The 13,288-nt window shown below is 36.8% G+C and overlaps 1 long non-coding RNA gene across 1 annotated transcript in view; it reads left to right on the top strand.

The window, feature by feature from the left end:
- LOC115947954 overlaps nucleotides 1–13,288 on the top strand; it is a 56,919-nt gene that overhangs the window by 30,930 nt on the left and 12,701 nt on the right. The window lies entirely within an intron of this gene.

Below are 13,288 nucleotides of genomic sequence, written 5' to 3'. Positions count from 1 at the left end.
ACATTTGGGAAATAGTTCCTGGTTCCATCCCGGAGATGCTTAAATTTGGAATTTCACACTTCTTGGACTGCTGTCCAAAAATTTGATGACTGCTAAGGCTACTTAATTAAAAAATAATAAGAAAACACCATGAATTTTATGTCAGGAAATAAATTTGGAGCCCCACTGTACAGTAAGGAAATAACTTGAAGTGTTACAATCCATAAGTTCATGAATGAAAGCTGTAAGATTACACCAGGAATAGCTAAAAATAAAACAGATACATTTCTGATTGCTGTAAAAAAGCCAATACTTACTAGTGGCTACCACACCAACTTTTAAATTACCTTGCCTGTATTCAAGTGTATCTTTAAGCATTGCTCTTCCAGATTTCCTTAATGCTCTAGCACTGCAGGTTTTGATATTAAAAGCTAATGTAAAAAAAAATTGCTAAACCCACACATTTTCAGATATAAGAAAAGGAGCACAGACACAGGTATGTATTTATATAAAGTATGCATATCTTCTAGGCATGTATTTCTTGTACATAGATGTACATACATGCCATGAAAAAGAGAGAGACATTACCAATGAGAAAGGAGTATAACAAATACATATCCTAATACATGGAAGATAAGTACTGTTAATCTAAGCAATAGGGTTTGGAATGGCTGTCTGACTCTGGAATGGATTCATGAGTAACAAAATCAGGAGTGACTCACTCTCAGCAAGTACAACAAGGTCCTTAAACTATAACACATTGTCAAATACTCTCTCCATGTCACTTACACTAGAGATAAATATTTTGCAAATATATAAACATCTCTAAAAATATACTTTGGGCTATTTTTCCAATGAAATGAGTCTTAATTCTTGCAAGTCACTATGAAGAATTTGTATGATGTCATAAAAATTCATGTCTTCATCAGGTTTTAAAATTCTTTTTTTTCATTCCAGATTGTGTGTTATGGGGAATGAGAATTTTCCACTCAAACTAATTTAAAGGTCTGTAATCCTGCAGATATTGAACTTAATTGTGCATTAATCAAGTTCAGCTTCTTAATTAGGCAAATAGTGAATTGAGTACCCTGAACAATTCTGAGTGACAGCATTAGTGTATTAATGGTTCTCATAGATTTGTCTCCATTCACAAAATGTCTGAGACTGGAAATCTGTATACTAGACTTCAAACACTATCCTGCTTCCAGTGAACAACAAAATTAGTTTAAAAACTATTTTTAGTAATTCTGCTAAATGGCACTGGCCCACTTGTATTTTTGAGAGAAGGGAGTTGCTTATTTTGTTTGGAAAAGAAGTCACTTGTGAAGTCCCTGAGATCAGCTGATATAAAGAAATTCTGGAGCAGGTTGCAATAATGTTGGAAATATTGTCAAAACAAGTCTTTAACCATAATTACGTACTTGCTATATAATGATGGATTGCTCATCTTAAGGAAGGTCATTGCAAGTGGGAACATTATACAGATGGCCAGGTTCAACAGCCATGATCATGCAAGCATGAGCCCTTATTGTTTTATTTATGAGCTGAAAATTCATCCTAAGGTTTTCCATTGTCAAGTGTCTACCACAAATGTCACAACATGTTTGCCAACGTGGTCTTGAAGGTGAACCTCTGATGCACTATTGTTGCCAGAAGGATGCCGCAAAATCTCAACCTCTGAAATAAGGATTCCAGTACTTCTGGCTCACATTCACAAACAACAATGACTCAAGCTGAGCTCAGGCTCTGATTGCAGCCTGCTATTACAAAACTGTGTGTTAGCAGTCATATTCTTAGATATTCCTGCAATAATCTGTCAATCAAAAGCCTATTATGGAAGAAGTGATGATGCAAACACAAAAAACATTCACTTAGAAAAAGCCAAATCCTGGCTTGTCTAGAAATGAAATCCTACATTTGGTTTCCTTTGGTTTCTGAAGAGCTTCTGAATTTGAACTGCCTTTGCTTGTACTCCTTATAAAAGAACATTCCTGTTGTTGCTTCCACTGCAGACAACTGAGAAGTATGACCTCTTCCAATTTTATCACTAAAACTTTGCTGAATAAATGTCGGTATCCTGTCTCATCTTGGAGAAAGTTTTGAAATGCAAGAGAAGTAACGAGCAATGTTTCCTTCTCTCTGCAGTTATGTCTCTGAGAAATCTGCTTGCTCCCTGTAAATACCTTCCCAGAATGTCAAGTACTTTAACAAGGTCAAATGTTACATCCCCTGTTGTGGTCTACAGTTTGTTCCTTTCCCTAGTTTACCCCACGACAAATCTGATCTTCTCATAACTTTATCCAGGCAGGTGGATTACTAGCGCCCGTTTCAGATATGAAGTGGACAAAAATTTGGTTGATCAGACTTTCTGGCTAAAACGATAAAATTAGCTCTAACTGAAGATTTTAGTCTTTCCTCAATTCTGATCAAAACATAGCTCCTTGTCTTCCCAGAGCTGATGTCAAAACCAGTGGCATCTCTCTATGAAGCAGGATACCTGTCTGAATCTTCTGTAAGCCCAAACTGAGCCTTCACATTAGTTCTGTACACTTCTGTCAACTTTAGCTGTGAGCATAATATATACAAGGTCAAGTGTAGTCAGCACAACTTAATTTAATTTCAAATCCTAGGCCTAAATTACCCCCAAAAATTCCTGAGTATAGTGGCCATGGTGGCAGGCATTAGTGTGTTTGAGTTAGGTTTGAAGTTGTCAGTATATATTAGTTTAAAACAGGTACTAGGTCTGAGCTGGCGGGGTTATGGACTCACTGAAAATGTACACTGAAATTACTTACACCATATGGCATACTGTCTTTCGTACAATGTATAACAAGGTTTAGAGAACTGAAAGTATGCATAAATCTTTACAGAAATGTCTGGTGTCAGACTCCCCTCCATTGTATTCAATGTCAAAGGGATTTTTGTCCTTATGGACAGATCTGAGAACTTGGGGGAACTACTTCACTTCTCAAACTCTAAGAATGATTTAGCTCAATTTTGATTAGAAATATATTCAGAATTATTTTTATCTCTTAAACTTTAAAAACCTTTTTTGTAAAGCAGAGATGAGTTCTGACAACTTATATATTCCTTTTGGGGAGCAAACCACTGTAAATTTGGCTGGGAGCACAAAGTCCAACACAGACAAAAATCAACAGCTGTTGATTTTTGCTTTGAAGTTTTGATTACCAATATTTGCAAGAGTGTTTTTAGGTCCTATATATCAGGAACTCTGAAACCAGAATCTGTCTTCTTTAGAGCTCATTTCTTACTTAAAACTAAGGCAAAGGACCCATAACCATGTACTAGCTGTGGTCAATAAGAAGGCATTTTGAGACATGTAAAACTGAGGGGCTTGACAGACAAATTCCTCTTGTGGGGAAAATGCCTATTTCCAAGGCTGATTCCTAGGAAACCCAGTTTCTTGTTTCCTCCTCTTGTACTTCAGAGCAAACTTTGTGAAATGCCATTTCTCTGTTTCTCTGCTCTAAATATCCTTTGGATATCAATACCACAAATAAATATGAGACATAAATAATACATCAAAATAGTTTGGATATAGGGCAAAACCTTTTCAAGAGCTGCAATTGCACAGGCAGATAGAATTTCTTTTCACTTTATAAGGCAATGTGTTTTGTTTAGTGATACTGTTTACTTGGCTCCTCAAAAACCATGTGGTGGCACACAAGGGTGACACTTGTGATATTTGATGTTGTGAAATGCCACAAAAAATATTTCCCAATATTAGCTAGATCCTGTCAGTAGCTGTCCCTAAACATCCCCTTCTGGGACTCCATCTGGACTGGCACCAAATCAAGAGTGCAGACTGTGCTATATAGCTAAAAATGAGCCTTCAAACTGAGCATTGAAACTCTGGATATTGTGAACACTTGGTTCTCATAACATTTGGCCATAAAAGCTTATTTTTCAGCAAGAAAAAACAAAACAAAACACCCTACAGTTTGGAATTTTCATGGTATTTATGAAACTGTAATAGGCTTATTTGCTTCTCGTTATATACCTGATATGTTTTTACTAACAACATCTATTTTGTATCAATAGTTAAGAAAAATAATTTGGTGGCTTAGTGGGAATGAAATGGTAATAAAGGAAAGGAAAATGCAGAAACTGCTTGCTGGTGGAACACCCCACTATTATTAATTGTGAACCATGGGATCTGGCAACCTTTTGATTTACCAGCACCGTCCACTCCCTTGTAAATTCTAGCTGGCTTTCCCATACATTATTATGTGGATTCTTTGCAACCACTTCCCTTTCTGATTTTCCAGAGACAGAGTATAAAGTTTCCCCAAATGCCAATAAAACATGAAATCCTATTCCACTCTTTAGATTTGCTTTGTGTAGTCATTTTCTAAAATAAGAACAAAAAAAGGGCTTTAAACATTGATCTTTTCTATTTTTACTTTCATTCAATAGTTGCTACTCTTCATAAACATCACAGTTTTTATTTCAATATCTGTATATTTTGGGGTTTTTTAAAGTGTTGACTCTAATACTGAGAAAAATTTTAAGTATTTCCTTGCTTCTAAAAAAAACCTTCCATGAATGAATATGTTCCACTTCATCTTGATTTTGCTTACAGATATACTGTGCCATATAACACAGATGTCTATAGGTGAATGAAGCTTGAATAAAACATGTTAAGTAAACCAGATTTAGCATGTCAATTTATAGGTAAAAATAACCAAAAGCAGTGTAAAAATCTCTGGCCTAGCAGCTCAGCTAGCAATGTTCTCTACTTGTCAAATGTATAGTAATAATGTAGACACTGTTGTTGACTGAAGAAATGAAAAAATGGGCTATTTTCTGATCAATTTATTAAAAAAATAATTGTGAGGGAGGAGAGAAAGGCTGAGTGTGGGTGGGTGGTTTGCAGCAGGCTTCACCATCTAGAATTTACTCTTTGAGAGGAAATGCTTTTGCAGGACACTGGCATGTAAAGAACCTGAACACACACAGCATTACATCATTCCCATTAAGTTATTTCAACTTTGTGGAAGACTGCTCAGGTTAGCACTTGGACTCATGGAGCTGGAAGAATATAAACATTCTTTAATTTCTAGAAGCTGCAGCAGCAATGGTCATGTCTCATGAGGGCTGGCAGAGGGATGAGTTTAGTTCTAATTAATAGGTCAGCGAGATGAGTTTAGTACTAATTAATAGTTCAGAAATGAAAAATACCTCATCATCCTTTTGGGGACAGTAGTTTCACACCTGCCTTGAGCAAGATTTCTCCTGCTTTTCTGGGAGGCATTATGGACTGAGTACTTGAGCCTGGGATTGTTGCCACTGTTGCTCTGTCCTGTGTCCTGAATGGGGATGCAACCATGTTATCATAGTCTCTTGGAGCAGGTAGATATGTAGGTAATCAGTAATCTAAATTTAAATAAGAGAGGGATATTGTCCAGATATTTCTGTATCTTTATATCTTGAAATAGATGTATACGTGCAAGTGCTCTGCAAGCCAAGAAATTATTTCTTAAAGATATTCTTATCTGAAAAATATCAGAGGCCACATTTCAGCCACATTTGAAGATTTACACAGCACAGAAGTAATCTGCTAGTGCTCTCAATCCTTCCTGAACTTCTAAAGTCAGTCTAGTAGTAACTCTTGCAATTGCTACTATCCTCATGGTAAGCAACACTAATTCCCACTTCCTTCCATTACTCTTGCTGCCTATTACTCTTGTCTCAGATGCTAAGCCATTGTGCATTATTTCTCTTCCTCTAAAACTACAACAACAACAACCAGCTGGCAGCCTTTGGGGCCAGAAGTTTTCAGCTGGTGGTTCTGTGTGTCTGGTTACGTGACAGAGCACACAGGGGTTCAGCTGCTTCACTGTTTGCTTCTCAACCCTCTATCAGAGCTGGTTTCTTATCTTCTGGTTTTTGTCCCTTGATAGTTGGGAAATGCTAAAAAAACTCCCTTTGAGAACAAGCTGTTCAATTTTAAGAAAGGGTTTTGAAGACAGGTGGGATAAATGCCCATTCATATGCATCTACTTCCTGTCTTGAATTACAGGGGAGAGCTGGCAAATCATATGATTTGACAGCTTTTAGGTGCTAAAATGAGGTTCTGATGATCAGTTGCAAGCTGGTCCAACAGCAAATTAAAAGGTAAAATACTGGCACATGTCGTGGGGAAAAATTTTTGGGAATGTGCCACCAGAACAGAAATTAACATAATCCAGTACAAGGAAAACAGCAATCAAACTGAGGGGATTTTGTTGGTGTTCATCTAGCTCTGCTCCTGGATTACACAGGGGAAATCATAAGTATCTGTGATCATTCCCCAGGTCTCTAAAAACTAGAATATCAGGATTAAGATGGTCAGAGAAGTAGTCTGATGAATTCAGAGGGGTTTGGACAGCTTGGAAAGATTTTTTCCAGGTAGTGTAAGTGCTTCAAATTTGGCTGGCCTGCAAGATATCCATGTTCACTGCTTTCCAGATGGAAGTACCAGAAAAAAGGAATTACTGCTGGCTAGACTGGCATTTTAAGTGTGAATTTTGGGCACGGGGAAATATGGAAGATAGGCTTTCTTTTTTGGCTGGCTGGCTGCTAACTTCACACTTTGCTCTGGGCCTGGAAATAAAGAAGTCAGTGACAAGACCTTCCCTGTGGCCCTTGGGGACATTACAAACCCTCTGTTCATTGGGAGCTGCTGTTAAGAAGTGCCCAGTGAGTCATGGCTACACCATGTTAATGGGCAGAACCTGACTCCAGACGAGTGCCTTCTGCTTTTTTTATTCCTTTCAGTTTAGATTAGTTTCTTCTGACCTTTTTCATCACTACGTTTGCAGAGCTGGATCACTGCCTGCCTGCCTGCCTGTGCAAAGATTTTATTTGATTCTGCAGTATAGGCCTTGAAGTTTAAATAGTCCCAAAATAAGAGAAAAAAGCTTAAAGCAGGCTGCTTCACCACAGCAGGTGCAATGAGAAGATCTCTTCACACTTCATTTCATCATGTCTTGTTCCAAACTCACACTAAGAATGATCCTTTTATAAACACAAAATAATGGAATCAAAAATGAGCAATTTCTGACATAAGGGATAATACTTTGGCTGCATATACTTGCATGGAGACAAAATTTCAGTGTAGCTGTTCACAAATTTAACTTGGGTTGTGATTTGCTATGCAAAAAGTCAATCTCAAGATTTCTGTGTAATATAGTTTAGTGGTTTAGGAGTCACAGTTGCAGTGCTGAGTTGACAGTTGGACTTGATGATCTTAAAGGTCTCTCCCAACCTTGGTGATTCTATGATGCTATGAAGATTGCATAAACAAAAACCTTTAGGTTTTTTTTTTTTTTTTACATATAGTTGCAGATGGCTTTCTTTTAATATGCAAAACTTTTCAATTCCTTAGAGGAAAATTTTGAGTTAAAAATTAGATAGACTTTACTACAACTGTAAATACCAAGTGGATATCAGAGGCTGAGCAATCTTCTGTTCCCAGGAAAGACCCTGACTTGCATGTGAGCCATTGTAGGAAACCCAGACATGACAATCAAACACACAGTAAGCCCTTTATTGGGGCTGGTCATAAGCAGCTTGCCCTAGACAGAGTGAAAAACAGTTTGGCTGATTTATGTCCAAAAAATTTCCTCTTTCCTAAACAGGAATCCATGCTGCATGAAGTTGAAATAAAGAATGCTCAATGATTGCATTTACACATCATCCAGCATCCAGGATTTCCTAAATAAGTGGCAATAGAAAGAAATCACGTGTAACTTCCATACCATTTATATTTATCTAATTTTATGAAGACTTAATCAAATTATTTAAATATGCCTTCTTTTAGATACTCCCTTAAACAACTGCAGTGGATTCCTATCAGAAACAGGGTACTGGAGCAGACATACCTTGGGGATAAACTAACACATGAATCCTATGCCCCAATATAAGAACAACAAAATGCATCTGAGACATTCAAGCAGGATGACATAGAGCATCAGCCCATCTTATTCCAATGAAGAATTGTTCTGTAACGTTTGCTTCCTATGAAGTTTTAAAATCCCAAATATGTGTTTCCTTGAGCTGATTGTTCCTTGAAAACTTCTACTTGGCAGGAACTTTTTCTTGACACTTAGCCTAACTATTTAGTGCTTATTGCGTGTATGTGTGTTTTGTCTCTCATTCATTTAATCTTCAGAAATTTTTAAGATCTTCTTGCAAGCAGAGTTCTGCAAAACTCAATGCATTTAGAGCTTATTATTTTCTTAGATTAATTTTCACATATTGAAGAAATGATATAAAAAATGTAGACATTTTACTTTCAAAGGCAAGGAACCAAGCTTTCAGATAGAGAGGAGATGAAGGCAAATAAAGCTAAACATAGCAATAATTTGAATTCTGTTGCTTTATTTGCCCTCCATTGCTTCAGCATTGCAATTTATTCAGAGCTCCCACCTTTCCTTCTGAAAAAAGCAAGACATATACAACCTATAATTTTCCCAAAAATATCTAAATGCACATAGGAACTAGGGCATCAAATGAACATAATTTAGTTTATTTTTTCTTACAAATTTTCAGAATTCATTTAAATAAAGCTCTTCCTGAGTAACCCTGCCCAAAAGTCCCATCTATACTGGATGTGAAGAGAATTAATGAGTACATTTGGAAAATAATCCACTCCTGATGACTACCAACAAAAAGCCCAGGGAAAGTTCAGTTTAACAAAGCATTAACTGCAGAGATTAACTGCAAATTGAGGTTACTTATCTAAATATTAGTAAACTTTTAAAAAAGAACAAAGAGCATTGGAAAGCAGCTTTTAAATTAGGGCCACACAACTTTGTATAACAATCTCACTGTTAATTGAAAATTAGGCAGTGTTATGGTTAGTTTAAATGACACAGCTAAAAACTCTGGGCCTATGGCAAAGAGACCCAAACCCAAAGACAGACAAGCTTTGCTTGATTATAGTGATTACATCATGGTCATTAGAATTTAAACCAACTAACCCAAACACAGACATCATATCTTCATTTGATAGCTGCAGTCTAGTAAATAGTGGGAAAGGATTTAGCCCAGCTGAAATGAAAACAGACATTCTTTTTGAACCTGTCTGGCATTGAAAACGAGAACTTAAAATCAGGCTGTAAATTGGTCTTGTAAAGCCAGAGGCCTTTGATTCTTAAGGATCTGCATAGTGTTTTAGTCAGTCTTTGTTTTACAGGAAAACCATCTCAGCACCCGGGTATGAGGCATCCTTATGTGTAGTCTATCACTGTGCAAGAGGTTGAGTTTATCTGTGGGAAAACATGAATATTAGCAATGTCCTCCTTTGTGCTTCACTGCTACAATTCCTTTCAAGTTTGTGAGTCACTGTCAGCTGTTTGCTAAAAATAACTCTTTGGTACTGCTTGGAGTCCTAGTCATTATGGTGACATGTTGAGATTTCTAGGGACAGCATCAACACTGCATATTTAAAATTCATTTTGCGTCTGTTAATCTTCAATTTACAATTTGAAAGTGTGTATGGGGGGGCATTTCTCTGTCTAACGTGAGGCATTCTTGTCACCACCTTAAATGAGTTGTGTTCTTGGTCTCCCCATATAGACAATGCAAAAACCCCAAAAAACCTCTGAATCATGTTTGGTCTTTCAAATAAAGAGGGAACCTGGACACTGAAAGCTTCCTTCCCTTTTTCCCTTTTGAAGTTAAAATTTATCAAATTCATAGAAATGAACATCCGAAATACTTTTTGTTTTTTTGTCTAATAAACCCGTATATAATAAATGTCAAGGAGCAAGGGCATTTCCATCCACACTTAAAATATTTTCTTCAGAGACTGCTTTTAAATCATAATACTTGCATTGATTTTCTGGGTGCTGGGACAAAGCAGAGAGACAGGAAGGTCTTCAGGACATTGCTTTTGCCTATTTTCAGAGTAAGGACATTTATTATACTGTTGTTATCATGAATACTTTGAGAAAATCACTCCTGGATGATTTCAGGACATCCAGGCTGTTAAAAAATGGTTGTCTTGCAATAAACTATGCTATTATGAAATATCTCACACCAGAGACAAACAACAGAGTCAAATTTAGCACACACTCATTTAACATTTAACGGGAGATGGCATTTCTCAGAAACTCCCAAAGGTGCTTCACAGGCAGACTCATCCCATAACCATAAACCAAAATCCCTGTGTCAGCTAGCATGAGCCTTACTCATTTCATCAGTGTTACTTCAACTTTGTTTGAATTCTGACATCTAGAAACTGTATATGGCTGTTTGACATATTAGAAGTATGGGAAAGAGAACTCTGAAGTAGACATCAGAACTAAAGGAAATATGGCCATTTCACTGACTGCACTTAACCATCAATCTCACATCTCAAGACTTTTATTACTTAACAAGGAATTCAAAATTCAGAAGTTTCATGTTAAGCATCTGAGTCTTTAGAGGCATAGCACACTGGACTTTTGCGAATATGAAGCTGTAATTTTATCCTTCCTTCCTTCCTTCCTTCCTTCCTTCCTTCCTTCCTTCCTTCCTTCCTTCCTTCCTTCCTTCCTTCCTTCCTTCCTTCCTTCCTTCCTTCCTTCCTTCCTTCCCTTTATTTTTAAAACTTTAAATACCTTTACATCAGGGAACACCAAATATAGAACTTGAGCCTCCTATTGGTCTTTCAGTGTTTCCTCAAGTGCAATCAAAATTTCAAATCATAAACCAGTTAGCTAATGTGGGGACGCCGGAAATAAAGACTCATGAAACAACTATGGACAAGATTGTCCCACATGGGCTTGCAAGAGAATAAGGGAATGGAGAGTAGTACAAATTATAGATTGTATATCTCTGTAACATTTATCCTGTGCAGCATTGCCTAGCATGTAATACAGAAGAATGTACAGAAATATATGCTTAATTTAGCAGTACTGTCATTGTTTAGATTTTTGGTTTGTGTATCCAGCAAATACAATATAAAAACTTGTTCAAGCAAGCTTGTTTCCATATCATGATATTTTGGGCGGTCATCTTTGAAAATCAAGACTTTATCTTTCCTATTCCTAAAGCCTTGGAATAATTTTGTAGCTTTCATCTTTCCTAATGCTAAAATAAATGTTTTTCACCACCTGAATCTTCTCCAGAGAATTCTAAATTACAAAAAATTCAAATGTGGGTGTTTTAGAAGGTGCCAATGGAAGTTAATGACATTGAGAGGCAATTTATATAAAAAGAGCAGGTTAAAAATCAGGTATAGAATGCCCATTATAGTTAATTAGTGGAACTGTTAAAAGTGTAAAATTGTTAAAAATTGTAAAAAGGAAAGGGCAATAATATGCAAAAATATTAATTGTTTCATAATGCCACGCTGCAAAGAGCACTATAGTAAATATTTTGGCATCTTACTGCCTATATTAGAAACACAGCCCATAAATTACTAGGAGGTACAGAACTTTGCACCCAGAGACTCTTCATGTAAATAAGTCATGCATAATTACTCAAAATAGATTCCCTTTTATTAATTGTTTTGCTCCATTAATAGGAAAGGCAGACGTTGGGGAGTATAGCAGTCTTTGCAGTCAGTTACCAGTTCTGCCAGGTTTTTTCTTCTGTGAAAAGCTTTTGCTTCATATTTCAAGTTATATAGCAGAATCTCCTGACAATGGAAATATTTAGAATATTTAGATATTTAGAAACATATTTTGTTGCTCAAAAATAAGTTGAGATTTCTGGGATTCAGTGGTAAAAAAAGTTTCAGTCCAAGAATATTTTGTAATAAGTGTGACACTGAGACACCAATTAGAGCGAAAACTTGCAGGGAAGAAGAAGCTGCAGATTAGCAGGGCAAAATATTAACTATGAAATCTTTTACACCAACACTGCAAGATGTAGGTTTTTACCTCACATTCATCAAAATTTTAAAATACCATCACCAGCCCTGTGTGAAACTCAACATTCCTGCGTCACACAGGGTTCATTTTGCTGTGTGAGGGTTTACACCTCCTCATTTCTCTGCTCGGGTTTCAGACCTGAAAGGCCTCAAGTTCTCCAGTCACAGCATGGAATGGGTCATGCTTCCTGCTGCCCCATCTGAAGAATTGCCCCCTTCAATGAGAGAGAAAGAACAAACAATGAATAACAGTGCATTTCTGTCACACATTCAGAAATCTGAGGTGATTGGTGGGCACCTTCATGAATACCAGCACAAAATTGAGTATCTGATGATAAGCAGGATCATGAATCCAGGAATAATGCCAAACTGAATTGGAGTCATTTATTTGTGCATGCATTTCCAAATCTGTTTTTAAGTATTTGATAAGATGCAGTGAATAAGCATTTATGTATTTGCTTATGGAACAGGTTCTATAACATAATCTATTAATGAAACCCAGATGGCATAAAACACAGTGCATTACTATTTTATCATTTGCCTAAGAGATTTTTAATGTGGTCTAATTTCACCTTTCACCAAAAGTCCCATGGCTAAATTTCTGCTCAACCTGGGGACTGTTGACTTTTCTGAAATACTGACTGTAGCTCTTGCAGAGGCAAGTGTCCTCTCTGGTGCAGGGCTTCAGCCCAGGGCAGTGTGTTGAGGAGCCAAGTGAAACAGAGAGATGTGAAAAAGCAGAAATTATGCACCATTCCTAGAAACAGCATCACACCAATTCCCAATGACTCTTGTGGCCTTATTAGGTTTTAATGCTATTCATCACTATTCCTGCATATGATAGATGCCATATTCCTATTCCATGACAGAAATCTGGGCCAGCTGTCTTCCAGGAGGATCTTTCTCCTTCCTGTTAAATACCTTGTATACAAGGCAAAGAAAATGTACTGGGGCTAAATACAGTATTGACATTCTTCCATAGAGTATGAACATAATAATTATACTCTTGCAGTTATGTCTCTGGTTTTCTACATTGATGATGAGAGGATTTATCTTTGAATTTTGCAAAGAAGGTGTGTCAGAGCAATTGCCAAAAATTGTATCAGTGAAAAAATAACTCAAATCATATCTTGCCACCTCTCTCATCTGATTCCAACTTCCATACACCCTAAAAATGTGTAATAAATCTAATACTTTAAGTGGGTGCTGGTAAGCACATCTTGGGTGATACTCCAAGTGATATATATCCCTGGGTGATATACATCCTTGCCAAAGGTGATGTACCAGCTGATGTAGCCCAAGAAATGTATGGAGTATGCGCTACTTAAAAATAAACTTTCTTGTCTATGAAACTGCCCTTTGTTTGGCTGATTTGGCTGGGATTTTTATTCTAAACTTGCTTTGTCTTTTATCCCTCAAATATCAGTTGGAATGGTGAGTAGA

The sequence above is a fragment of the Geospiza fortis genome, unplaced genomic scaffold (genome assembly GCF_000277835.1).
Source record: "Geospiza fortis unplaced genomic scaffold, GeoFor_1.0 scaffold95, whole genome shotgun sequence".
Lineage (NCBI taxonomy): Eukaryota > Metazoa > Chordata > Aves > Passeriformes > Thraupidae > Geospiza > Geospiza fortis.
The sequence above is the reverse complement of the archived record's forward strand: the minus strand, read 5'-3'. Positions and strand labels throughout refer to the sequence as shown.